The sequence below is a fragment of the Schistocerca gregaria genome, chromosome X (genome assembly GCF_023897955.1).
Source record: "Schistocerca gregaria isolate iqSchGreg1 chromosome X, iqSchGreg1.2, whole genome shotgun sequence".
Classification (NCBI taxonomy): Eukaryota; Metazoa; Arthropoda; class Insecta; order Orthoptera; family Acrididae; genus Schistocerca; species Schistocerca gregaria.
In genome coordinates, this window is record NC_064931.1 from 112430881 (window position 1) to 112458476 (window position 27596).

Consider the following 27596-nt stretch of genomic DNA (forward strand, 5'->3'; position numbering starts at 1 on the left):
CTCCGGTTCATCCATCTGCTCCTTATACAGTATGTGATCAAAAGCATCCGCACAATCCGAAAAACATACGTTTTTCATATTAGGTGTATTGTGCTGCCACCTGCAGCCAGTAACTCAATATCAGTGACCTCAGTAATCATCAGACATCGTGAAGGTGTAGAATGGGGCGCTCTGCGGAACTCACTGACTTTGAACGTGGTCAAATGATAGGGTGTCATCCATCTGTACTCGAGATTTCCACACTCCTAAACATCCCTAGGTCAACTGTTTCCGATGTGATATTAAATTGGAAACGTGAAGGGACACGTGCACCACAAAAGCGTACAGGCCGACCTGGTCTGTTGAGTGACAGAGGCCGCCGGGAGATGACGAGGGTCGTAATGTGTAATAGGCAGACATCTACCCAGACCATCACACAGGAATTCCAGTCTGCATCAGGATGCACTGAAGTACTACGACAGTTAAGTGGGAGGTGAGAAATCTTGGATTTCGTGGTCGAGCGGCTGCTCATAAGCCACACATCACGGCGGTAAATACCTAACGACGCTTCGCTTGGCGTAAAGAACGTAAACACTGGACGGTTTAATAGTGGAAAATCGATGTGTGGAGTGACGAATGACGGCACACAATGTGGTGATCCAGGTGGCGGGGTGTGGATATTGTGAATGCCCGGTGAACGTCATCTGCCAGCGTATGTAGTGTCAACATCAAAATTCGGAGGCGGTGGTGTTATAGTGTGGTCGTGTTTTCCATGGAAGGGGCTTGCACCCGTTGTTTTTTTGCGTGGCACTATCACAGCACAAGCCTCCATTGATGGTTTAAGCATTTTCTTGCTTCCCACTGTTGAAGAGCAATTCGGGGATGGCGACTACATCTCTCAACACGATCGATCACCTGTTCATAATTCACGGCCTGTGGCGGAGTGGTAACGCGACAATAACATCCCCGTAATGGACTGGACTGCACAGAGTCCTCAGGTGAATCCTGTAAAACACCTTTGGGGTGTTTTCGAACGCCGACTTCTTGCCAGGCCTCACCGATCGACATCGATACCTCTCCTCAGTGCAGCACTCCGTGAAGAATGGGCCGCCATTCCCGAAGAAACCTTCCAGCACCTGACTGAACGCATGTCTGCAACAGTGGAAGCTGTCATCAAGCCTAAGGGTGGGCCAACACCATATTCAATTGCAGCATTACCGATGGAGGGGCCACGAACTTTTAAGTCATTTTCAGCCAGGTGTCCGGATACTTTTGATCACATAGTTCGGATTAAATATTCCTTGAGTGATACACTGCCAGTGCTAGATATAAATATGAAATGTAATATTTAGAATTGTGGGAAGAACCGTATGATTTGATTCCGTAGTCAAGGCAAGTGCTTTCAGACATAGTATTATTACCTTACCATGTGTTATCACTGAAAGATTATTATTGAAATTTTAATAGTTTAGTTGTTGCTCCCCGTCAAAACTACTGCATTTGATCGGTTTTCACTCCATCTGCCTGTGAAGACAGGCGTCTTAACTCGTAATTTCCTCGCCACTTATGCCATTTATAAAAAAATGGATTTTGCAGTTTCACAGCGCTTTCAGATTAAAGAAATGACAATCGGCAGCAGGCGAAATTATTGTGGTCACAGATATACGAGTCTATGTTTCTACGGACAGATTACTTTCCACGTTGCTTGATAAGCAACTTACGTATACTGTGTCGAATGAGTAATGCCGTCAATTCAAATCGATTAATTTTACACTAATTCAAAAGTAAATTATTAACTACGAATTTAGACTCAAAAAGAGCCTTCAGGCCAAACTTAATTTTTGCTGAACCACTTTCACTATTGGAGCTACTGTAATATTTGTAAATTCGTGTTATTTAATTGTTCTACCTTTTACTAATTAACAGCTCACTCGGTATTAATCAGCTAAAGATTGCATGATCTCACAAGATCTCCTAACTAATTACAATACTAAGGCGCTTTCCAGATGTCAATAATGATAGTGTTTTAATTATTCACGTATCCCCTGTTGAAATTAACAACAATGTAAAGACACTTTGTAGGAATTCAGATACATACAGTTTAAAACCTGTACTACAAGCAATATATCTTCGTACATGTAGTTTGAGCTGTAGCTACTATTTGTGAAAACTGGAGCGCCAAGGAGGAGACATATAATTGCAATGGAATTTATTACACATTTTAAAGACATACAGAAATGCTTAGAATTGCTGAACTAAACACGTACTTTGACGGTTCTAATTCAGCACTTTGTGAAACCAGCACATGCTGCAATTAGAACCTCTACTCTTAATAACATAATATCAAAGACTACCCCTATATGGTTCTGGGGTACACGCTGCTGCGTGGATTCTAGACACGGCCACAAAGCATGGACAATGGTTGCAGGACGACCAGAACGAACAAGTTACTGACCGACCATATGCCAGGCATATTCGATAGACGTGTCAGGCGAACAAGGGAGCCAGGGAAGCAGTGATATCTGCCGTTCTTCGAAGGTGGCTAGCACGGTATTCGTCACATGTAGCCTGGCATTGATCTGTTGAAATATGGCACGTGGAGCCGCCTGCAGGAGGGGCAGTGCCTCGGGCTGTAAAATCTCCCTGGGGTAGTGGATGCTCTTCAAATTACCCTCAATATGCAGGAGGCGAGATCGTATGACACTTCAAACCAGTAACACATACTCCTGACTGTTTAAAAATCAAACTCTCATCTATAAAACAGCTTCAGTCGTCGGATTACTTTACAAATGGGATAGTGTGATAATCTTTTTACTTTCAACATGTCCACTGGGGGCCGAACCGTACCCTGCTTTCAGTATGGGGCGGCGGTGGGATGAGTGGACTGCTGTAAGCCTGTTGTTGGGGTTGCGTACCACTGCAGGCTACATACAATACGATACAATACTGTATACACTATTGGCCATTAAAATTGATACATCAAGAAGAAATGCAGATGATAAATGGGTAATCATTGGATAAATATATTATACTAGAACTGACATGAGATTACATTTACACGCAATTTGGGTGCATAGATCCTGAGAAATCAGTACCCAGAACAACCACCTCTGGCCGTAATAACGGCCTTGGTACGTCTGGCCATTGAGTCAAACAGAGCATGGATGGCGTGTATAGGTACAGCTGGCCATGGAGCTTCAACACGATATCACAATTGATCAAGAGTAGTCACTGGTGTATTGTGACGAGCCAGTTGCTCGGTCACCATTGACCAGACGTTTTCAATTGGTGAGAGATCTGGAGAACGTTCTGACCAGGGCAGCAGTCGAACATTTTCTGTATCCAGTAAGGCCCGTACAGGCCCTGCAACATACGGTCATGCATTATCCTTCTGAAATGTAGGATTTCGTAGGGATCGTATGAATGGTAGAGCCACGGGTCGTAACACATCTGAAATTTAAAGTTCACTGTTCAAACTGCTGTTAATGCGAACAAGAGGTGACAGAGACGTGTAACCAATGGTACCCCATACAAAATCATAATGGTCGCATCCGCATTTGTCGACACGCTGAGTGATACGCCAGTATGGGGAAGACGAATACACGGTTCTAATGTGCTTTCACCGCGATGTCGACAAATGCGGATGCGACCATTATGATTTTGTAAACAAACCTGGATTCATCCGAAAAAATGACGTTTTGCTATTCGTGCACCCAGATTCGTCGTTGAGTACACCATCGCAGGCGCTCCTGTTTGTGATGCAGCGTCAAGGGTAACCGCAGCCATGGTCTGAGATTTGACAGTCCATGCTGCTGCAAACGTCATCGAACTGTTCGTGCAAATAGTTGTTGTCTTGCAAACGTCCCCATCTGCTGACTCAGGGATCGAGACGTGGCTGCACGATCCGTTACAGCAATGCGGATACGATGCCTGTCATCTCGTCTGCTAGTGATACGAGGCCGTTGGGATCCAGAACGGCGTTTACCCTCCTTGAACCAACCGATTCCATATTCTTCTTACAGTCATTGGATCTCGACAAACGCGGGCAGCAATGTCGTGCTACGATAAACCGCAGTCGGAAACGTGATGGTATGCATTTCTCCTCCTTATACGAGGCTTCGCAACAAAGTTTCACCAGGCAACGCCGGTCAACTGCTGTTTGTGTATGAGAAATAGTTTGGAAACTTTCTTCACGTCAGCTCGTTGTAAGTGTCGCCACGGGCGCCAACCTTGCATGAATGCTCCGAAAAGCGAATCATTTATATATCACAGCATCTTCTTCCTATCGATTAAATTTCGCGTCTGTAGCACGTCATCTTCGTGGTGTAGCAATTTTAATGGTCAATAGTGTACATTAATAAATTGTGGTTCACTGAAAGTGCATTGTCCTGTGATGCTTCGTTTCTTGTGACATCGGTGTGATGTGATATTTCATCCTTTTATCCGTGATGCCGTTTTCTGCGACCAACGGACGAACGTGTGAGGAAGCAGACATCCTAGCCGCGTGCTATGACTAGGGTAGAAACTAACGAGAAGACTCCTCTCAATCAGCGTGCTGACTTGTTGGTGTTTGCCATGGTACGCGAGAGCAAACTTGAGTTCAGCTGCATAAATAAAGTTAGTTGTAAGCAAAAGCACGCAATACACACTGTGGTGTATGGAACAAAGCCTAATATCGTTTCGGACAACTTTTTGTGTGGCGTAGTGCAGCACGAACTGACCTCTCGATTGTCCCACAAATTTTCGTTGGGATTCATGTCGGGCGAGCTGGGTGACCAAATAATTCGCTCGAATTATCCAGAATGTTCTTCAAACCAATCGCGAACAATTGTGGCCCGTTGACTTTTTTTGGAACATGATGTCCATGAATGGCTGAAAATGGTCTCCGAGTAGCCGAAAATAACAATTTCCCGTAAATGACCGGTTTAGTTGGGCCACTGGACCCAGTACTTTCCGTGTAAACACAGTCTGCACCATTATGGAGCCACCATCAATTTGCACAGTGCCTTGTTGACAACTGCGCCACACTCGAACCGTACCATTAGCTCTTAGCAACTGAAATCGGGACTCATCTGACCACGTCACGGTCTTCCTATCGTCTAGAGTCCAACCGATATGGTCACGCCCACAGGAATTGCTGCATACGGTGTTGTACTTTTACAAATGGCACTCGTGTCGGTCGTCTTCTGCCACAGCCTATTAACGTCAGTTTTCACCACACTGTTCTAACGAATACGTTCGTTGTACGTCTCACATTGATTTCTGCGGTTATTTCACGCAGTGTTGTTCGTCTCTTAAGAGTGATACCTCTAAACAGACGGCGCTGCTCTCGGTCGTTACTGAAGTCCGTCGGCCACCGCGCTGTCCTTGGTGAGAAGACACGCCTGAAATTGGGTATTCTCGGCACTAACTGTAGATCTCGGAATATTGAATTCCCAAACGATTTCCGAAATGAAATGTCCCATGCGTCTAGCTCCGTTTACCACTGTGCGTTCAAAGTCTATTAACTCCAGTCATGCAGCGATAATCAAGTGAAAAACCTTTTTACATGAATCACCTGACTACAAATGACAGCTCTTCCAATGCACTGGCCTTTTATACCGTGTGTGTGTGGTACTACCGCCACCTGTGTATGTGCATGTCGCTAGCCCATGATTTTTGTCACCTCAGTGCTATAATGTGGCTATACAGGATTCCAATATACAGTCACTCTCGGCAGCTCATGTGATTAGCCTGGTCAACGACAGCGTTATTATCTATTAAGAATCATCTTGTACACGAGGTGCCTACCAGAAAACTACTTGAAACATCTTGAGGTACTTCAGTTTTGTCTATGTGCTAGAGGGCTGCCAAAGACCTGTGTACCTTCTCAGATCCCACTCAACTGCTTTTAAGCGAGTGCATGTAGACCTATTGTGGCACTTCAGAATGATATGAGAATCTGGCAGAAAGTTAAAAGATTTGTGCTGAAAAAAGGCGGCAAATGGTTACCGTCATCTCAAGCATTATTAGGGATTTCTGCGAATGGGTGCGGAGGGCAAGCAGGAAGTGACAGCTTTTAAGATCTAAAAAATATTTCAGACTCATTTGTCAGAGAGAACTGTACCGTTGTATGTAGGTATACGAGAAGTTAGAAATGGAGTAACTGCCACAAGAGAGATGTAACATACGGATGGCCATATTTGGCTTCAGAGGGATTTACAGATTTTTGCTTCTCCAGGAGAATCAAATAAAATCATGATAGATTTTTGGTAGTTGTAAGACACCAATTAACTTATCGTATTATGGAGCGAGATATTCGAAGCATGGAAGAAAATTAAGAGTGAAGTGATAAATGTGATAGTTTAAAAATTCAAAAAGAATGGAGAACAAGTTCACAGTAACAAAGGAACCATACGAGAACTGCAGTTTGTCATTACCGATTAACGTAGTTGCTGAGAAATAATGGATTACCAATAAAATTCGGCTTATGAGCAGACAAACAAAACGCAGAGGTGCAGAACAGCGCGAGGAACTAAAATAAAAGACATACTTAATATAAAAATGTGAGAACATGCAGACAGTGAATGATGATCTTCTACTATTCGTGATGTAAAACTGTAACATTTTACCACAGTAAGACAGGTCAAGGAGGAGAACAGATTAGTGAAGCAAACTTGCAGCTAGTTTCAAACTCCGACGATGATATAAAAATTGTAGAGATTATGAAATTTTTCGTTTTGATCACAGCATGACAACCAAGTGAACATCGACAACATCAAACGCTGTGAAGAATGTTATAAATCTTGTTGACTTGTCTCATACTCAACAAACGCATCTGAAGGTGAAAGGAGGAGATAAGAATTCTACAGAAAATCCTTATAGAAAAAGGGTCAATTTGACGGAACATGTCCTAATGCATTTACTGACAGTGGATTAGCTATTGATAATTATGACCCACAAATAAAGACAAATAATGGAAATACACTACTCACCATTAAAATTGCTACACCACGAACATGACGCGCTACAGACCCGAAATTTAACCAACAGGAAGAAGATGCTGTGATATGCAAATGATTAGCTTTTCAGAGCATTCACACAAGGTTGGCGCCGGTGGCGACACCTACAACGTGCTGACACGAGGAAAGTTTCAAACCGATTTCTCGTACACAAATAGCAGTTGACCGGCGTTGCCTGGTGAAACGTTGTTGTGATGCCTCGTGTAAGATGGAGAAATGCGTACCATCACGTTTCCGACTTTGATAAAGGTCGAATAGTAGCCTATCGCGATCGCGGTTTATCGTATCGCGACATTGTTGCTCGCGTTGGTCGGGATCCAATGACTGTTAGCAGAATATGGAATCGGTGCGTTCAGGAGGGTGATACGGAACGCCGTGCTGGATCGCAACGGCCTCATATCACTAGCAGTCGAGATGACAGGCATCTTATCCGCTTTGAACAGTGGACGTTACATTTCAGATGTGTTACGACCCGTGGGTCTACCCTTCATTCGGTCCCTGCGAAACCCTACATTTCAGCAGGATAATGCACGACCGCATGTTGCAGGTCCTGTACGGGCCTTTCTGGGTACAGAAAATGTGCGACTGCAGCCCTGGCCAGCACATTCTCCTGATCTCTCCCTAATTGAAAACGTCTGGTCAACGGTCGCCGAGCAACTGGCTCGTCACAATACGTCAGTCACAACTCTTGATGAACTGTGGTATCGTGTCGAAGCCGCATGGGCAGCTGTACCTGTACACGTCATCCAAGCTCTGTTTGACCCAATGCCCAGGCGTATCGAGGCCGTTATTACGGCCACAGGTGGTTGTTCTGGGTACTGATTTTTCTGGATCTATGCACCCAAATTGCGTGAAAATGTAATCACATGTCAGTTCTAGTATAATATATTTGTCCAATGAATACCCGTTTATCATCTGCATTTCTTCTTGGTGTAGCAATTTTAATGGCCAGTAGTGTATATAGCAGAACACTTAATGTGTTGGCTGCTTTAAGTTTTAGACAATGAAGATACTGATGCAAGATATGATTCAATGGAAAACTTAATCGAGTCAAGAGATTGATGACACAAATTACTTGATATTTTGGCAAGCAACAAGCAATGAGACTTAGTATATTGTACAAAAATGCTATGGGAGGACAAAGGATAAATTAATGCGTTAGTATCTAAGTAGTTAGGATGCATAATAGCCTTCCTGTAACGACTGATAATATATTCAGTAGTTGGCAACTTCGTATAAATTACCAGTGTAGTTATACTAGATAGTTCAGTTTTGCTTCATACTGCCATTACGATTACAATTTTTCATATTGAAGAAAATTTCATTGGTTCATATTCTGCAGAATATTCTGTAACAAAATAATTTCAGTAATCTGAGTAGCTAATTTGATGGAGTACACACGATACAAAATCAAACCATGAAAAATGAGTAATCGACAAAAAATGCTTTGATACGATAAAAGTCTCTAAAAATTCAAATAATCAGTTTACAATTGAAACAATAACGTCTTGTTTTGTAGTAATGCTGAAAATAAACTTGTTCTGAGGCTATGATGGACCACATGTTCGTATTAAATTGATTAAAATCTCATGCATCAGCAATCTCCTCATCTCCCTCTCCCCCCCTCTCATTCTCCCTTTATGTGTGTGTGTGTGTGTGTGTGTGTGTGTGTGTGTGTGTTGGGGCGCGGGGGGGGGGGGGGGGGGGGGGGGGGAAGGGGGAACAGAATGAGTCTCGGCCTGTGAAATACCATATGTAATTTAGAAACCTTATTTTCAGAACAGATGTTTTCTTTATACTAATTAACAAACATGAGGTGTGTTTTTTGTACTAATGGATACCGTGAAGTCATAACATTCATTTTTTGGGAGGTTTCTTGCCAACAGAAACTCATCAAAAGTTAGTGGCCGTTAATAATGATTCTTTTCGCTGGTTTTCAGCTAATGAGAGAACGAAAACTGAGTTCTAATGTGAGCGTACATACCTTGAAGATAATGTAGTGAATGACGTTCCACAACCGTAACCACTTTTACATCTAGGAACAGCTCACAACATGGTATTGCTCGATTGGCGAGTGAAGATGTATGACACAGGCATATGAGGAGAAAGAATATGGTTCTTTTTATATATAAAATCAAATAGGAGGCAGAGAGGTGGGAATGTTGGGAATTATCAGGAGAAATAGGTAAACGAGGAAACGGACTAGGAGAAAGGCTGGAGAAGGAGACATAATGGTCGGGACATGTAGCCAGGTAAATCGATAGTAGAAAGACCAAGGTAGTCTTTTGACATACTTTAAGATATAAGAATTGACCAAGATACACCTAATGGAAGGTGGCTAGATGGCATTAGAAGACATGAAGGATCTGAAAACAATGTGAATGGAAAAATCTTCAGGTAACTTTAACCACCGGCGTTGCATATAGCAGAAGCCGCTGCTTCTGATGATGATGATGATGATGACGAGAATATTTTACGGATGATTGTTACTTGTGTTGATTGCAGGTATATGAGAGGATCTCGAAGTTGGCAACTTACTAAAGGGTGAAGAAATAACAGAGGGTATTGCGCAAGTCCTCTGGACAAATTGAGTGAAAAGATTAGATAGGATAGGCTTTGAGAGCGTAAGAAAAAAGTACTCTTTCTTCAAGACATTGTACCTGACCACACAGTCGAGTAAATTTCTGGTCGACCTGACATTCGAAAGTCCACAAAATCAGCACAGAAGTTCCCATGTTCAGTATACTTTTACTGCCTAACGTATTTTGAGGCCTATAAAAGAGTTATGTGACTGAACCTATCTCATACAGCTCTGCTGTTCTGGCGTTAAATGCGCAACAGTTAAGAAAAGAAAAGCAAAGCAAAGCAAAGGTGATGCTCGTATCTCAGTGATTAATGAAGTTGTAAAAATATGTTGGTCTCGGTTTCATGAGTTTCTAGTCACAATTCGTCTATGTGAAAAGAAATTTCAAATATTTTTACTGAGTAAAAAAAAAAAAGTAAAAATGCAGGGCCCTGCGCTATGTACAGTACGTCTTAGGTGGCACATTTTGATAATCATTGTACTGTTGGGAGCCGCACGGGATAGCCCCGCGGACTTGGGGCCTTGCCACGGTTCACGCGGCTGCCCCCGTCAGAGGTTGAGTCTTCCCTCGGGCATAGATGTGTATGTGTGTGTGTGTGTGTGTGTGTGTTGTCCTTAGTCTAGGTTAGTTTAAATTAGATTAAGTAGTGTGTAAGACTAGGGACCGATGATCTCAGCAGTTTGGTCATATAACAACTTAGCACAAATTTTCAAATTCCTGTACTGCCGGGATTAGCGTTCCCACGTTGAAAACCAAGGGCTAAACGAAAGAAGCTTCTAGCGTTGTCTGTAACCTATAAAATAAAGTTCTTAGGATTTGTAGCATTATTGTATCTCGGGGAATATTTCTTTCTTCAGGAAAGCAAAGTAAGAATAAAACAGTTATTTTTAAACTAATTTTTTCTTTCTTATGAAGCCATCTTCATTGGCTATTTGTCTTGAAAATTAATAACCTTCAGCAACCATCGAGGCATCCAAAGTGACACAATGCAATAGAAATTTTATAAAGGTCCAATATGAATCAAGATAAACATTTTAAAATATATTATAGAATTTATATTATAGAATTTAATTGTGCTGTAGACTTTCACGTCCGACAATATTATAGTTAATAAAATGATCCTGGCTATTATACAGTGGTAGAATGGATTTCACATTTAAACTCAAAGTTTCCGAACATGCTCTGCAGCCAGGGATTCATTTGGAAAGCGCTGAAGTTCTGGCAGCCACAAGCGGATATCAAAAAGGCTATGTAGAGAAGCCGTAGATACTGTAAAATTCTCTAGGAATTTCAGTAAGGAGGAGGATGGCGTGAAATTGAATGACATATGAGTTTCGGTGCTGAAGAAGATCTTTACCAGTCTTCCACCAAGGGGTGATAGGAACAGCGAACGGCAGACGCCGACAACGGCCAATTGCGTTCAGTTGTTCAAAAATATGACATCAAGCCACTGCGGGAAAGCACGCGTAAACGGAATTTTGCTACACTCGGTAGCGAGCTAGGATATGAATCGGACTCTCAAAGAAGCTACGATCTCCCATGAAAACATCCTCCGCAGCTGCGGATGAAACGTTGTGTTTAAATGTGAAATCCATTCGAACATGGCATAACAGCCCAGAACATTGTATTAATTGTAATACACGGTTAGAGACTAATTCCAACATACTACAGACTCTAAAATTTTTTTTTATGAATACACAGTTAAATTATGCGTTTCTTTTCTCGACTTTCAATATTGCACACATCTCTCCCGCATCTCTTCAGTAGCTTTGTTTTATGTTCTGTGTTGATGCACGAGTTTGGAAGGAACAACAAAAAGTGAATTAATTTTGTCAATCTTGAAGTCATTACTGTTCATTTCCAGCCAGTGCATTGCTTCAAAAAATCTTTTTTAGTCTATATTTGTCCACGAAAAGAAATTGACATTGTAACATCTTCCCGTTCCGAGCTTTTTTAATATATAGTTACGCTGCGTTTAGAGTCAGTTATTATTTCGGAACAGCTTAAAGTTAAAAGCCAGAGCATGTGGAAAAATGAGTCATAGTACATGCCAGTTGTGGGATGTAGTGTTGGATATAGGATAAACTTATTTTACCGTGTGACTGAACGTTTTTTACTAGTTGGATTCAAGTTACTAAATTTCTGCCAATAAGTAATGTATCCCATTAACATCAACTACGAAGGATTTGTCGTGTGGTTGTTGGTTGGTCTGTGAGAAGCTACATAAGGTTAATCTATCACCGGATGACCAGAATGTAAATGTTCCTATAGAGAATGCTTTTGTTTTGTTTTCAATTCCGCACTGCGGAGCCACGATTATAAAGGACTCGATGAGTAGGTTTTAATCGCAAGCCGCAGCAGTTGATTACTGGAGTCTAATTCCTCGGTTTCATCTCGTGTGCATATTTGGAGTCAGCTCCTCTTATTGGTAGGACGCTGCTACAGACTCATTCCCGAAATATGAAAAACGTGCCGGTGTGACCCTAGTAATCAAGAAAACGTTTAATTAATTTGCCGGCACCTCCGGAAGATACGGAAATTATTTTTCGTCCCTTCTTTGGTATGCAACTCGGGCCACTGATGTGTGTGAAAAAAGAAGTGTAATCGATTCTGAGATGCTGTACCACCATTTTCATTCGCCAGATTTGTATTTTAGACATGTTAACGTCTGCTGAAATACCATAAATTTGGAAATTTTGTTTCTTTAAGTACATGTAACGCTCTTAGAGTGTGAACTTCATGTGCGGAGTCGTAGTTTTGTGTACGGTTTTTAAATGCAGTCGTCTTGTGTGTATTTCGTAGGTAAACTAAAGTACTGTGCCATCATAAAAAGTTTTGTTCGTTGACAAGTAAATTAACGCAAAATTGGTGAAGATTTTTATGGTGATTACTATTTCATTTGCAACAGTTAACAAATGAGTGGCGTACTATTAACGTGTCTTACTTCTGTTGAAGATAAATCACGGAAATAACCTCCAAAAAATGGTAACAACAACAAAAACAGGAAAAATTCACAATGCGGTGTTCGATGATTGGTAATTAAAAAAATATGTGCAGCCGTACGCGTTAAAGCGCACATCTCAGACAGCAAGATGCGCCGGGCCCAGATCGAACACGCCCGCTGGATTAACGACGTGGGTCAGTGTGCCAGTCAGCCTGGTTGTGGTTTTCAGGCGGTTTCCCACAGCCCACTAGGTTAATGACGGGCTGGTACCCAAATCCCGCCACAGTTACACGATTCGAAATCATTCAGATGACTGTTGTTCACTTTCACGTGAATAAAACCACACGCAGACAGTTGGGTTACACATATTTCGCGCCAAGGGGTAACGGGGTGACGGCGGGAAGGGATTTGGACACCTCTTAAACTAACCATTCCAAATTCGTTAACAAACATGCCGACCCTGCACCGATGTGGGACAAAGGGACAAGAAAAATACAGAGTAGGGAATAGCTGGCACCATAAACATTTCTGACTAAAGAATATGGTACATATACCATTACGAATTTGCTATAAAAATCTTTGTTGAATGCTGACCAAAAGGAAACACTAAAAACTCTCTAGAAAGAAATGGACCGTTTTAAAAACACCTTAGATGCTTTCGTGGGCCAGTTTGTTATTGTGTGTGAGACAGAGATATACCATTTCAGGCCAGAAGCGGAACACAAACCCAACAAATAGGTAATATGCTGTAGTCTTTCACAAATACAGGCAAAATGGATTTCGCCTTCAGAAAGGTGACTTCCAGTATTTATAAGAATGCAGCAAGGATTCTTCTTAATGATTACCATTCAAAGAGTGAAAGAATAACTGGCGGTTGCTAAGCAAATATTCTGGAACAAATGGATAAAAAAGTAAGGGAGAAGGTGTCTGGATTGCAGTAGCTAACAAGAAGATAGAGATCTTGCTTGTAAACTAATTTTGGGAATGGGAAAAATTGGTGATTTGTAGAAATGTTCGAATCATAGAAGGCTGTATGACATCTGTAGACGAGTTTTTCAGACCTTTCAAGATCGTAATAAGGTACGGATTGTGATTATCAGACAAAATGCAACGAACAGAAAGAGGACTCTTAAAGAAATAAGGCTTATTTCATTTAGATGATATAGTATTTCATCGGCAAACAGTAGTGTTTACTTTGACCGAGTACACTTAATTCGGTACCAATAATACGGTGCAGAGAATTTGAGAATATGTGAAGTGTACTGGAATGATTTTGAAATATTTACTAATCTGTCATTTATCTACAATGAACACTTATCTGTTTTCGTGCAAGTCACAAAAACCATTGAGGGTATCATATATATCACTGCATTAAACAGAATATGACTGATGCATGGGGATGCTGAATCTGTTATGCCTTTTAATGAGCTGTTACTAGTTATGACTTTAAATGCACAAATTTTTCTAGAATAATTACTGAACTTCATAAAAAATTTCACTGTAAAATTTAGTAAACTGCTGGCTCAGTATAATGTTGGTACAGCGAAACTGTCGTGTCTAGTGACTGGATTTAGGATTAACACTTCTAACAAGATTCAGTAATAATACATACATAAACACAAATGTGTGAATAAAATTACCATTAAAAACCCTTAAAGTAAATAAGAATTGTGTAGGACTTCGAACTGTTATGGCCTGCTCCTGGATTTTAGATTAACCGTTCTCTAATGGAACTTCCATTGCTGTGCAAAACTTTTAATAAGAATCACAGTCACCAGTTCCATTAAGCCTTTCTTAAATATTTATACCTTTGAAATACTATGACAAAGCATTTTTAAGACAACTTGGAGCATTTCACACGATCCACAAACTAACCACTTAAGAAAACTATTACTCTGCGTGAGTTAATAAATATTTCTAACAGTAATGATTCTGTAGTTCATTAAAATGTGAAAAGTTCGGTATCTTTCAGCACTACGAAAAGGTACTTAAACAGGTAAATGACTGAGGCTAAATAAGAGTTCTTAACAAAAGTTCAGAATAATGACGTATATTCGAATATTTAGGAAATTACTGGTCCATGCAAATAAATACCATACTACAGTTTACTTCTCCTGAAGATGGTGGCTGTAGTAATCTTTTGTGGCAAAAGAACAAAGCAGTCAGACATGCTCTGTAAAACTCCTTCTTGGCATCGGACTTTCATGATTCAGAGACAACCAATAAATGGCATGATTTAATCCACATTCTAGGCATAATTAATCTACGCTTGCTACAAAAATGGCTATGAGCACTATGGGACTTAACATCTATGGTCATCAGTCCCCTAGAACTTAGAATTACTTAAACTTAACTAACCAAAGGACATCACACAACACCCAGTCATCGCGAGGCAGAGAAAATCCCTGAACCCGCCGGGGATCGAACCCGGGACCCCGTGCTCGGGAAGCGATAACGCTACCATGAGACCACGAGATGCGGACGCGCTTGTTACAGTTCTTGCATTGTTAAGTACTCTTGATGTTGGCTTGTTGGATGCTGGCCACAGACTTTTTTTTCTTCGGGTCATCAGTCTTCTGACCGGTTTGATGCGGCCCGCCAAAAAATGGTTCAAATGGCTCTGAGCACTATGGGACTCAACTGCTGTGGTCATTAGTCCCCTAGAACTTAGAACTACTTAAACCTAACTAACCTAAGGACATCACACACATCCAAGCCCGAGGCAGGATTCGAACCTGCGACCGTAGTAGTCACACGGTTCCGGACTGCGCGCCTAGAACCGCGAGACCACCGCGGCCGGCGCGGCCCGCCACGAATTCCTTTCCTGTGCCAACCTCTTCATCTCATTCCAGCACTTACAACCTACATCCTCAATTATCTGCTGGATGTATTCAAAAAATCATTCCCTCATGTCTTAACGGATGTTTTATCATGCAGTCCTTTTCCCCTTGTCAGTGTTTTGCACATGCTCCTTTCCTCTCCGATTGTGCGCAAAACCTCCTCATTCCTTACCTTACCAGTCCACATAATTTTCAAAAGTCGTCTGTAGCAACACCTCTCAAATGCTTCGATTCTCTTCTGTTCCGGTTTTCCCACAGTCCATGTTTCACTACCATACAATACTGTGCTCCAAACGTACATTTTCAGAAATTTCTTCATCAAATTAAAGCCTATGTTTGATACTAGTAGACTTCTCTTGGCCAAGAATGCCCTTTTTGCAAGTGGTAGTCTGCTTTTGATGACCTCCTAGCTCCGTTAGTCAGTGGTTATTTTACTGCCTAGGTAGTAGAATTACTTAACTTCATCTACTTCGTGAGCTTTTGTCCTGACGTTAAGTTTCTCGCTATTTGCATGGCAATTTCATTACTTTCGTCTTTCTTCGGTTTACTCTCACTCCATGTTCTGTACTTATTAGACTGTTAATTCCATTCAGTAGACCCTGTAATTCTTCTTCAGTTTCACTCAGGGTAACAATGTCATCAGCGAATGGTATCATAGATATCCTTTCAACTTGAATTTTAATTCCACTCATGAACCTTTCTTTTATTTCCAACATTACTTCTTCGATGTATACAGGGTGTTACAAAAAGGTACGGTCAAACTATCAGGAAACATTCCTCACACACAAATAAAGAAAAGATGTTATGTGGGCATATGTCCGGAAACGGTTAATTTCCATGTTAGAGCTTATTTTAGTTTCGTCAGTATGTACTGTACTTCCTCGATTCACCGCCACATGTGTGGGATGACGAGAATCCGCACGCAGTTGTGCAATCACGCCATCAACACAGATTTTCTGTGAACGTTTGGGCAGGCATTGTTGGTGATGTCTTGATTGGGCCCCATGTTCTTCCACCTCCGCTCAATGGAGCACGTTATCATGATTTCATACGGGATACCCCACCTGTGCTGCTAGAACATGTGCCTTTACAAGTACGACACAACATGTGGTTCATGCACGATGGAGCTCCTGCACATTTCAGTCGAAGTGTCCGTACGCTTCTCAACAACAGATTTGGTGACCGATGGATTGGTAGAGGCGGACCAATTCCATGGCCTCCACGCTCTCCTGACCTCAATCCTCTTGACTTTCATTTATGAGGGCATTTGAAAGCTCTTGTCTACGCAACCCCGCTACCAAATGTAGAGACTCTTCGTGCTCGTATTGTGGACGGTTGTGATACAACACGCCATTCTCCAGAGCTGCATCAGCGCATCAGGGATGCCATGCGACGGAGGATGGATGCATGTATCCTCGCTAACGGAGTAAATTTTGAACATTTCCTGTAACAAAGTGTTTGAAGTCACGCTGGTACGTTCTGTTGCTGTGTGTTTCCAGTCCATGATTAATGTGATTTGAAGAGAGGTAATAAAATGAGCTCTAACATGGAAAGCAAGCGTTTCCAGACACATGTGCACATAACATATTTTCTTTCTTTGTGTGTGAGGATTGTTTCCTGAAAGTTTGGCCGTACCTTTTTGCAACACCCTGTATATAGAACAATATAGTCTAAAGTCTACATCCCTGTCTTCCATCCTTATTAATCGGAGCGCTTCGTTCTTGGACGTTCACTCTTATTAATCTCTCTTGGCTCTTGTACATACTGTATATTACTCGTCACCGCTATAGCATACCCCTAAATTTCTCAGAATTTCAAGCATCTTGCACCTGCTTACAGTGTCGAAGGCTTCTTCCAGGTCGACAAATCCTATGAACGTGTCTTAATTTTTCTGTAGTCTTGCTTTCATTATCAACCGCAACGTCAGAATTGCCTCTTTGATGCCTTTACCTTTCCTAAGTCCAAACTGCATCTAACACATCCTCAATTTTATTTTCCATTCTTCTGTATATTATTCTTATCAGCTACTTGGATGCGTGAGCTGTTAAGCTGATTGTGCTGTAATTCTCGCACTTGTCAGCATTTGCAGTCTACGGAATTATGTGGATGATATTTTTGCGAAGGTCAGATGGTATGTCACCAGACTCATACATTCTACACATCAACGTAAATGGTCATTTTGTTGCCACTTTCCCAACTGATTTTAGGAATTCTGATGGAGTGTTATCTATCCCTTCTGCCTTATTTGATCTTAAGTCCTCCAAAGCTCTCTTAAATTATGATTATAATACTGGACCCCCAGCTCTTCTAAATCTACTCCTGTTTCTTCTTTTATCACATCAGAAAAATCTTCCCCCTCATAGAGGCCTTCAATATACTCTTTCCACCTGTGTGCTATCTCTTCTGCATTTAACAGTGGAATTCCTGTTGCACTCTTAATGTTACCAACATTGCTTTTAATTTCACCGAAGTTTGTTTTGACTTTCCTATATCCTGAGTCAGTCGTTCTGACAATCATTTCTTTTTCGATTTCTTCACATTTTTCATGCAGTATTTCGTCTTAGCTTCCCAGCTTCATATTTATTTCATTCCTCAGCGACTTGTATTTCTGTATTCCCAAATTTCCCTCAACACATTTATGCTACCTTCTCTCATACATCAACTGAAGTACACACATCAAAAAAAGTTTTGCATCAGCCCGGTACCCAAAACACCTGAAGATAGACGTTGACTGTGGATATTGTATCACAGACACAGTCCCTCTGACTGTTCAGAGATGTCACTAAGCCCGCCAAAAGGTGCAAACAACCATTCATGAGCAGCGCCTATTAGACGGAGGGGGCCCGACAGCCGATCAGTTCCAGTCATTCCACAAGGACGGAGGTACACGGTTCGTGTTGTCTGTAGTTCAACCATGCCTAGACGGTCAATATCGCGGTTCGATCGCGTCCTCATTGCTACTTTGTGCCAGGAAGGGCTCTCAACAAGGGAAGGGTCCAGGCGTCTCGGAGTGAACCAAAGCGATGTTGTTCGGACATAGAGGAGATACAGAGAGACAGGAACTGTCGATGACATGCCTCGCTGAGGCCGCCCAAGGACTACTACTGCAGTGGATGACCGCTAGCTACGGATTATGGCGGGGAGGAACCCTGACAGCAACGCCACCATGTTGAATAATGCTTTTCGTGCAGCCACAGGACGTCGTATTACGACTCAAAATGTGCGCAATATGGTCCATGGCGAGTTCCATCTTTCCAACCACGACATCGTGCAGTGCGCTACAGATGGACCCAACAACATGCCGAATAGACCGCTCAAGATTGGCATCACGATCTCTTCACCGATGATTGTCACATATGCTTTCAACCAGACAATCGTCGGAGATGTATTTGGAGGCAACCCGGTCTGGCTGAACGCCTTAGACATACTGTCCAGCGTGTGCATCATGGTGGAGGTTCCCTGCTGTTTTGGAGTGGGATTATTTGGGGTTGACGTACGCCGCTGGTGGTCATGGAAGGCTCCGTAACGGCTGTACGATACGTGAATGCCATCCTCCGACCGAAAGTTCAACAATATTGGCAGCATATTGGTGAGGCATTCGTCTTCATGGATGGCAATTCGCTCCCCCATCGTGCACATCTTGTGAATGACTTCCTTTAGGGTAACGACATCGCTCGACTAAAGTGACCAGCTTGTTCTCTAGTCATGAACCGTATCGAACATGCCTGGGTTAGACTGAAAAGGGCTGTTTATGGACTACGTGACCCAACAACCACTCTGAAGAACCTACGCCGAATCGCCGTTGAGGAATGGGACAATCTGGACCAACAGTGCCTTGTTGAACTTGTGGATGTCACGACGAATACAGGCAGGCATCAATGCAAGACGACATGCTGCTGGGTATTAGAGGTACCGGTGTGTACAGCAATCTCGCTGTATGGTGCTACCACATGCAATGTGTGGTTCTGATAAGCACTAAAAACGGCGGAAATTATGTTTATGTTCATCTCTGTTCCAATTTTCTGTACAGGTTTCGGAACTCTCGGAACTGATGTGATGCAAGACTTTTTGTGATGTGTATATTTCTTCTGTTACCCGTAGTTTCTTCACACTTATCTCCTTTGTATCTATGTTTTTCTTTCCAACTTCTGCGATTGCCCTTCGTAGAGGCGTCCATTCATCTTCAAATACAATGTATACTGAGCTATTCCTTATTGCTGTATTCATAGCCTTGGAGAACTTTAATCGCATCTCGTCATTCCTTAGTACTTACCCATCACATGTCTTTGCGTACTGATTTTTCCTGACTAATCTCCTAAACTCGCCGGCCGGAGTGGCCTAGCGGTTCTAGGCGCTCCAGTCTGGTACCGCGCGACCGCTACGGTCGCAGGTTCGAATCCTGCCTCGAGCATGGATTTATGTGATGTTCTTAGGTTAGTTGGGTTTAATTAGTTCTGAGTTCTAGGGGACTGATGACCTAAGAAGTTAAGTCCCATATTGCTCAGAGCCATTTGAACCTTTTTTCTTAAACTTTTCATCACCACTACTTTGTGATCTGAGTCTATATCTGCTTCTGGGTACGCCTTACAATCTAGTATCTGATTTTGGAATCTCTGTCTCACTATGATGTAATATAACTGAAATCTGCCCGTATCATCCAGACTTTTCCTCTTGTGATTCTTTAACAGAGTACTAGCTGAAATTTATTACAGAACTCAATTAGTCCTTCTCCTCTCTCATTCCTTGTCGCAAGCCCATATTTTCCTCTGTCCTTTTCTTCTACTCCTTCCCCTACAACTGTATTCCAGTCCCCCATGACTATTAGGATCTCATCTCTCTTTACGTACTATACTATCCTTTCAATATCCTCATACAATCCTACTTACCCTAAGAGTGAACCAATTTACTTATAATCCTTAAAGACATTTGAATTATGAAAGAACATAATTTTAAGAAACACATTCCCAATCTATTTCTGGTTACGTAACTTCAGCAAAATAAGAACAATTGTTTCCATCTGTTTCAATTCAAAGAACGGTATAAAATATACAGGGTGGTTTTTTTTTTCCACCGTGCACAAACTCTATGGCTTGATCGATGTGAGAATACGGAAAAAAAGATCTAATGAACTTATGTCCGAAACGCATTGTTTCCATGCTGGAGACCATTTATTCAACCATACATTGTTACAGAGACTGCGGTCTAGTACGAGCTATACCATGCAGCCACAGTTACAGCATGTGTTGACAATGGTTTTCATGTGGCTCAACACATGCGTTATGCGCCGTAGCGTGTTCTGTCTCACAGGTTCACATCGGTCAGTGTTAAAGGCAGCATGAATACGCTGCTCCAGGGTCTGCACATCTGGAATGGGCTGTGGGTACACAATACTTTTAAGACGGTCACATAACCAGCTATCGTACTGGTTGATGTCCGGTGAACGAGCAGGAACCCCTCTTCTTATCCAGCAACTAGGAAGGCACGGTTGTGATGCGTCCGGACGCTAACGGCGAAGTGGGCTAGAGCACCATCAGGTAGCAATCACATAACCCTTCGAATCACGAATGGCACTTCTTCCAGCAGGGGCGGCAAAGTCACGCCCAAGAAACTCCGAAGGTTCCAGCCTGTTAGGCAACGTGGAAGGAAAACTGTTCCGTAAATATGATCGCCAATTAACCAGCCCATACATTCCGGCTGCACCGATGCTGATGATTCGCTGTCACCATACCTGGGAGTTCTGCATACTATCCCACAGACGACTGTTATGAAAGTTGAAGATACCACTCCGCGGGAAGGTGACCACATCTGTGAATAGGGTGGATGACACAAAGCCCGGAATCATGGTTGCCTGGTGAAAAACCAGTGACAAAACTTCTCCCGATGTGGAAAGCCTGTCGCTAGTAATCCCTGTAAGTCGTAAGAGTAGTAACAATTGTAATGGAGAATGTTCCACACGGTAGTCTGTACTAGCGGGCTGACTGACTGGTACTGATATGGCGGTCGCCTTTTGCAGTGTTTATAACATTTTCCTCCAAGTCTGGTGTCCGAACATCATTTCCTGCTTCCTGAAACGACCCTGCCTCAGGCAAATGGCGAAACACTGCTGCAAACATTGAATGCTGTGATTGTTGTCGGCAGGGATAGGTCTCCTGTTACAACCTTGCTGGCCGCCGCCCATTACCATTTACCTCCCCGACACCATGTCGGCAAGCACTCGATTCGGATACGGAACTGTTGTGTACAACACCGCATCACATCCACTGCTAGGTCAGTTAGCAAGAGAAGTGAATCGGACACAACAGTACCAATGACTATGGCAGGAAAGGGGGCTAGAGTATGACATATGAGGAAAAGTACCATCCTCTAGGAGGAAACCATGCATACTATAATTGTGGCTGCGTGGTACAGCGCGTATTAGATCGCAGTCTCTGTAACAAAGTATGAATGAATCAGTGGTTTCTGGCGTGGAAACCATGCATTTCCGGACATAAGTTCATTAGACCTTTTTTGTTCCGTATCGTTTCACCGATCAATCCCTACATTTGAACACGATGGAAAAAATCACCCTGTATATTACAGTATTTATGGGAAACACACGTTACATAAAAGAGGCACAATCGATGTCAGACGTAAGTGTTACATCCTGTTCCAAGTGAAGTGTTTGTAACAGCTAAAAATCTGTCGCTGTCACAGTAGTATACGTGTTCCTCATACCTTCAGTAAAATTCCCTCCCAGTCTGCTCTATGCAAAAAGCAAAGTAACTCTGTGTACACCACACTCTCGTATCCGTAGTAAGACGACGTAAAGGTTACGGTCAGTGATATTAAACGTATAGAAATTTGCGGTCACAGAGTGTACTTCCGAGACAGGGCTACTATGTTGCGATGATTTAATCACTTAGTCCAAGTGGAGTGGTTTGAAAAACTAGAAGTTGTGATTAAAATCGTAAGAGGCAAATGTATATACAGTAAATCAAACATACAGAATTTTTATATGTTATATCACGCAATGATAGTGTCGACACAGGTAAGTAAATATTTTCAAATCCTTATACGATACAATAGATATTTTAAATACAGAAAAAATGTAATAATCGATTATTTGGAGGAAAGAAGAGGAACGAGTATGAAGGAATAAAGAGTAAAAAGGAGAGTAGAGCAGACGTCGCGTTTACGACAATTCATTAAATACCTAGCGTAAGCTCCGGGTAAGCAGGGAAGTCGGTCATCCCAACATTTGCCTCGTGCCAGTATATTGATTTATCCGCTACACTATGTTTCCACGTAGTCAGACTCGCTTGTTGCAGCATCCACTTCTTTCTTGGTCGGGCTTCCCTGTGAACAGTTTGTAAATCTGTTCCGCATGGCTCATTTGTGAAACTTACCATCATCCAACTTATTAAAATAGTTCATAACTTTGCCGTAATTCTATTATAATATTTTAACCTTTGGGTCTGACGTTATGGATGCGGAATGTGCGCTATTTATAAGACACTACACATGCATTCGGGAGGATGGCAGTTCTCATTTCTGTACGGCCATTCAGATTTTGTTTAGTGTCCCTTGATACCTCGAAGAAAACAGCGAGATGCCTTCTTTCAAAAAGACGATGATATTACATCATTCTAACAATGAAAGCGTAAATACGACACTGCTTTTCGTCATCTATGAATGATATACCTACTGGCAGTAGGAAGCACTACTTTGCTACCCAGAGTGCACAATTTCGGTTCACGGGGAAATATTTAACACACTTTCAGTGATTTTTCATCTTCTGTTTTTCCGTTTTACTTTTTTGTCGATATTGTTTAAGTTGTAGACACTGGTGGACAGTGTGACGGTCACGTCGAGGAGACGCTACAAGGTTTACAGAAGGCATTCACGTCGAACATATCGTGGTTGTCACTGCCATTAAGACAGAAAATATCCGTTCGAATCAGGCCTCTGTTGGAAAGTAGTGCCACGCGCAGCGATTACCACACTGTGGCAACTCCGGGTTCGATTCCCGGAGGGGTCAGGGATTTTCACCTGCCTCGAGATGACTTGGTGTTCGCGTTGGCATCATAATTTCATCATCATTCCTGGAAATGGCTAGTTTGGACTGAGCAAAGTTGGGAATTTATACGCGCGCTGATAACCGCGCAGTTGAGCGCCCCACAAACCAAACATCATCATCACTGTGGCAACTTCCATGGTTACAACGCAGTGCTTCTTGACCATTTAATGGGATCACATTTCACTCACGCTTGACTGACAGAATTAGCATAAATAAAATTTAAAAAATAATCATTATGAATGAAAACATAGGAAGGAATCTCTGTTTTCCAGTGGTTCGTTACAGGGTGAATCGTTCGGTCTGTTACTCCAGTTACTTTTGTAACTGGACAGAACGAGAGTATCTGGATTCCAGTGCACATGTGTGATTTTTCACGGAAACATGATATTCTCTTTTCACAAAATACGATGGGCGTTCAATAAGTACTGCAGCACATATTTTTCCATGAAAGCAGGTTGGTTTTATTCAGGACTCCAGTAATCCATATTATTCTCCGTTCTTTTGGCTACAAAACCCTATTTGTCAATAGAATCTCCGTTAAATGCTGCGGTCTTGCGTCATCTTACTGGGAGGGTCTGTATGCCCGCACGGTACTACTATACTGGTCGACATTGGAGCCAATGTCCTGCTGGATGATTAACCTCCCCATCATCCACGTACTGCTTTCCGCCGAGTGTATCCTTCATTGGGCCAGTCAGATGGTAGTCGGAAGGTGCTAGATCCTGGCTGTTTAGTGTATGGTTCAAATGGGTCCAAGCACGGTGGGACAACATCTGAGGTCATCAGTCCCCTAGAACTTAGAAGTACTTCAACCTAACTAACCCAAGGACATCACACACATCCATGCCCGAGGCAGGATTCGAACCTGCGACCGTAGCAGCAGCGCGGTTCCGGACTGAAGCGCCTAGAACCGTTCTTCCACAGCGGCCGGCTTGTTTAGTGTATGGGGAACAGCAGTCCAATGTAGTTTTGTGAGCTCCTCTCGGTGAGCATACTTGAATGAGGCCTTGTGTTATCATGGAGAGGAGAAGTTTGTTTACATTTTTGTGGCGGCGAACACGCTGACGTAGTCTCTTCAGTTTTATGGTGGTGGCACAGTACATTTCAGAGTTGATCGCTGCACCATGAGGGAGGACACTGAATAGAGTAACTCCTTCAGAGGCCCAGAAGACCATCGCAGTGGTTTTCGGGCTGAAGGTGCGGCTTTGATTTGCTTCTGACGAGAAGTGATATGACGCCACTTCATGGATTTCCGTATTGTTTACAGTTCGAAGAGATGAACTCATATTTCATCGTCTGTGACGATGTACGACAAAAACCGTTACCATCATCGTCCTACCGCGCTAGTAATTCCACACAGATAGTCCTATGTTGCTCCTTATGGTCTTCTCGGCAGCCTGTTGGTCACGTATATAATGTCAGAGACCTTTTGAGAAGTTCATCTACGCTACCAGACAGAAAAAAAGCACCCACAAGGGAAGAAGGAAACTAAATGAAACTTCACGAGCTGCTGTTTCAGTATTATAATAACGAATCAAATTTACAGAGAACATTGGAGTATGAACCCACTTACCACTATGACGTTGTACCACCTCTGACCTCGACACATAGAGTAATGTAGTTAGGAAGGGTGTCATAAAGTTGTTGCATCCTCCTCTGAGGCAAGCTAGTCGACAAGTGTGGTAAATGGTTCTTGATATCCTGGGTATTGACACTGGGACAGAGTTGACAACCAAGCTGGTCCTACATGTGTCTTCTATTGGGAGCAGATCCAAAATTTTTGTTTTCCACAGGACTATGACAGTACATAGAGAGACATACCACGTATGGAGAAGCATTGTCCTGTTCAAAAATGGCACCGCAATACTGTCACATGAGACGTAACACAAGAGGACGCAAGATGTTCATGACATACCGTAGTGACAGCAGAATTCCTTCAGTCACTGCCAGCCATGACGTGAAGCCTTACCTGATGGCCCTCACATTATGACACCAGGAGTAACACCGCTGTGCCTCTCCAAAACGCATCTCTACCCAGATAAGCGCGATACTTGACGGCTATCATCATCTGGGATAGTGCAGAGATTGATCGATGAACTCAGTGCAAGCCATTCATTAGCAGTCTTGTTAACGATAGCCAATACATGGGACGGTAACTGCCTAGTATTACCGCTCTTAGCCTCCAGTCAGTGGTGTGGGATGATAAAGAATGCTGCAGGGTGTCCATTATTTGTCCTCGGATGGCAGGTGTGGATGTAAGGTGGTTATGAGATGCTGGGTGCACAATACAAGCAAGCTTCCTTGTGGCCGTCAGACGTGGTCGACTGAAACCTGTACGATTAGCACGCCTGACCTCACGTTCCCATGAAGTCCATGGCCACTCTCACATCCAATTACCCCACATATCTGGATATAGCACGATTTGACAAGCCGCCCAAATGGAGACCTACAATGATGCCCCTTTAAAACTCTGTAAGGTGCTGATAACGCTGTCTCACGCAAGTACACGGTATAGCCATCTAATTCACAGTGGCTGCCAACATCTGACGCTGCTCACGCACCTTACATACCGTACCAGGCATGGTAACAACATTCTAATAGCTCTTGGAGCTCTAACAGTAAATCACAATGTGATGCCCAACTCCCATTTTGTAGCGCCTGCCACTGGAGTTGGATGAGCACCTCCGTAAAGCGTTCGTGCTAACTAGACGACGGTGGGGTAGTTGAATCGCAGTTTAACCCGGGTTTGAATCTCCCCGTCTAGTTATCTGTCTCCACCCTGTTGCACGTAACGACCTTATTAATACATTACTGGCCTTTAAAATTGCTACACCACGAAGATGACGTGCTACAGACGCGAAATTTAACCGACAGCAAGAAGATGCTGTCATATGCAAATTATTAGCTTTTCAGAGCATTCACACAAGGTTGGCACCGGTGGCGACACCTACAACATGCTGACATGAGGAAAGTTTCCAACGGATTTCTCATACACAAACAGGAATTGACCGGCGTTGCCTGGTGTAACGTTGTTATGCCTCGTTTGAGGAGGGGAAATGCGTACCATCACGTTACAGACTTTGATAAGGGTCGGATAGTAGCCTATCTCGATTGCGGTTTATGGTATCGCGACATTGCTCCTCGCGTTGGTCGACATCCAATGACTGTTAGCAGAATATGGAATCGGTGGGTTCGGGAGGGTAATACGGAACGCCCGTGTTGGATCCCAACGGCCTCTTAACACTAGCAGTCGAGATGACAGGCATCTTATCCGCATTGTTGTAACGGATCGTGCAGCCACGTCTCGATGGGGACGTTTGCAAGACAACAACCATCTGCACGAACAGTTCGACAACGTTTTCAGCAGCATGGACTACCAGCTCGGAGACCATGGCTGTGGTTACCCTTGACGCTGCACCACAGACAGGAGCGCCTGCGATGGTGTACTCAACGACGAAGTTGGGTGTACGAATGGCTAAACGTCATTTTTTGGGATGAATCCAAGTAATGTTTACAGCGTCATGATGGTCGCATCCGTGTTTGGCGACATAGCGGTGAACGTATATTGGAAGCGTATATCCGTCATCGCCATACTAGCGTATCACGCGGCGTGATGGTATGGGGTACCATTGGTTCACGTCTCAGTCACCTCTTGTACGCTTTGACGACACTTTGAACAGTGGACGTTACATTTCGGATGTGTTACTACCCGTGACTCTACCCTTCATTCGAACGCTGCGAAACCCTACAATTCAGCAGGATAATGCACGACCGCATGTTTCAGGTCCTGTACAGGCGTTTCTGGATACAGAAAATGTTCGACTGCTGCCCTGGCCAGCACATTGTCCAGATCTCTCAGAAATTGAAAACGTCTGGTCGATGGTGGCCGAGCAACTGACTCGTCACAATACGCCAATCACTACTCGTGATGAACTGTGGTATCGTGTTGAAGCTGCATGGGCTGCTGTACCTGTACACGCCATTCAACCTCTGTTTGACTCAATGCCCAGGCGTATCAAGGCCGTTACTACGGCGAGAGGTGGTTGTTGTGGGTACTGATTTCTCAGGATCTATGCACCCAAATTGCGAGAAAATATAATCACATATCAGTTCCAGTGTAATATATTTGTCCAATGAATACCCGTTTATCATCTGCATTTCTTCTTGTTGTAGCAATCTTTACTATATCAC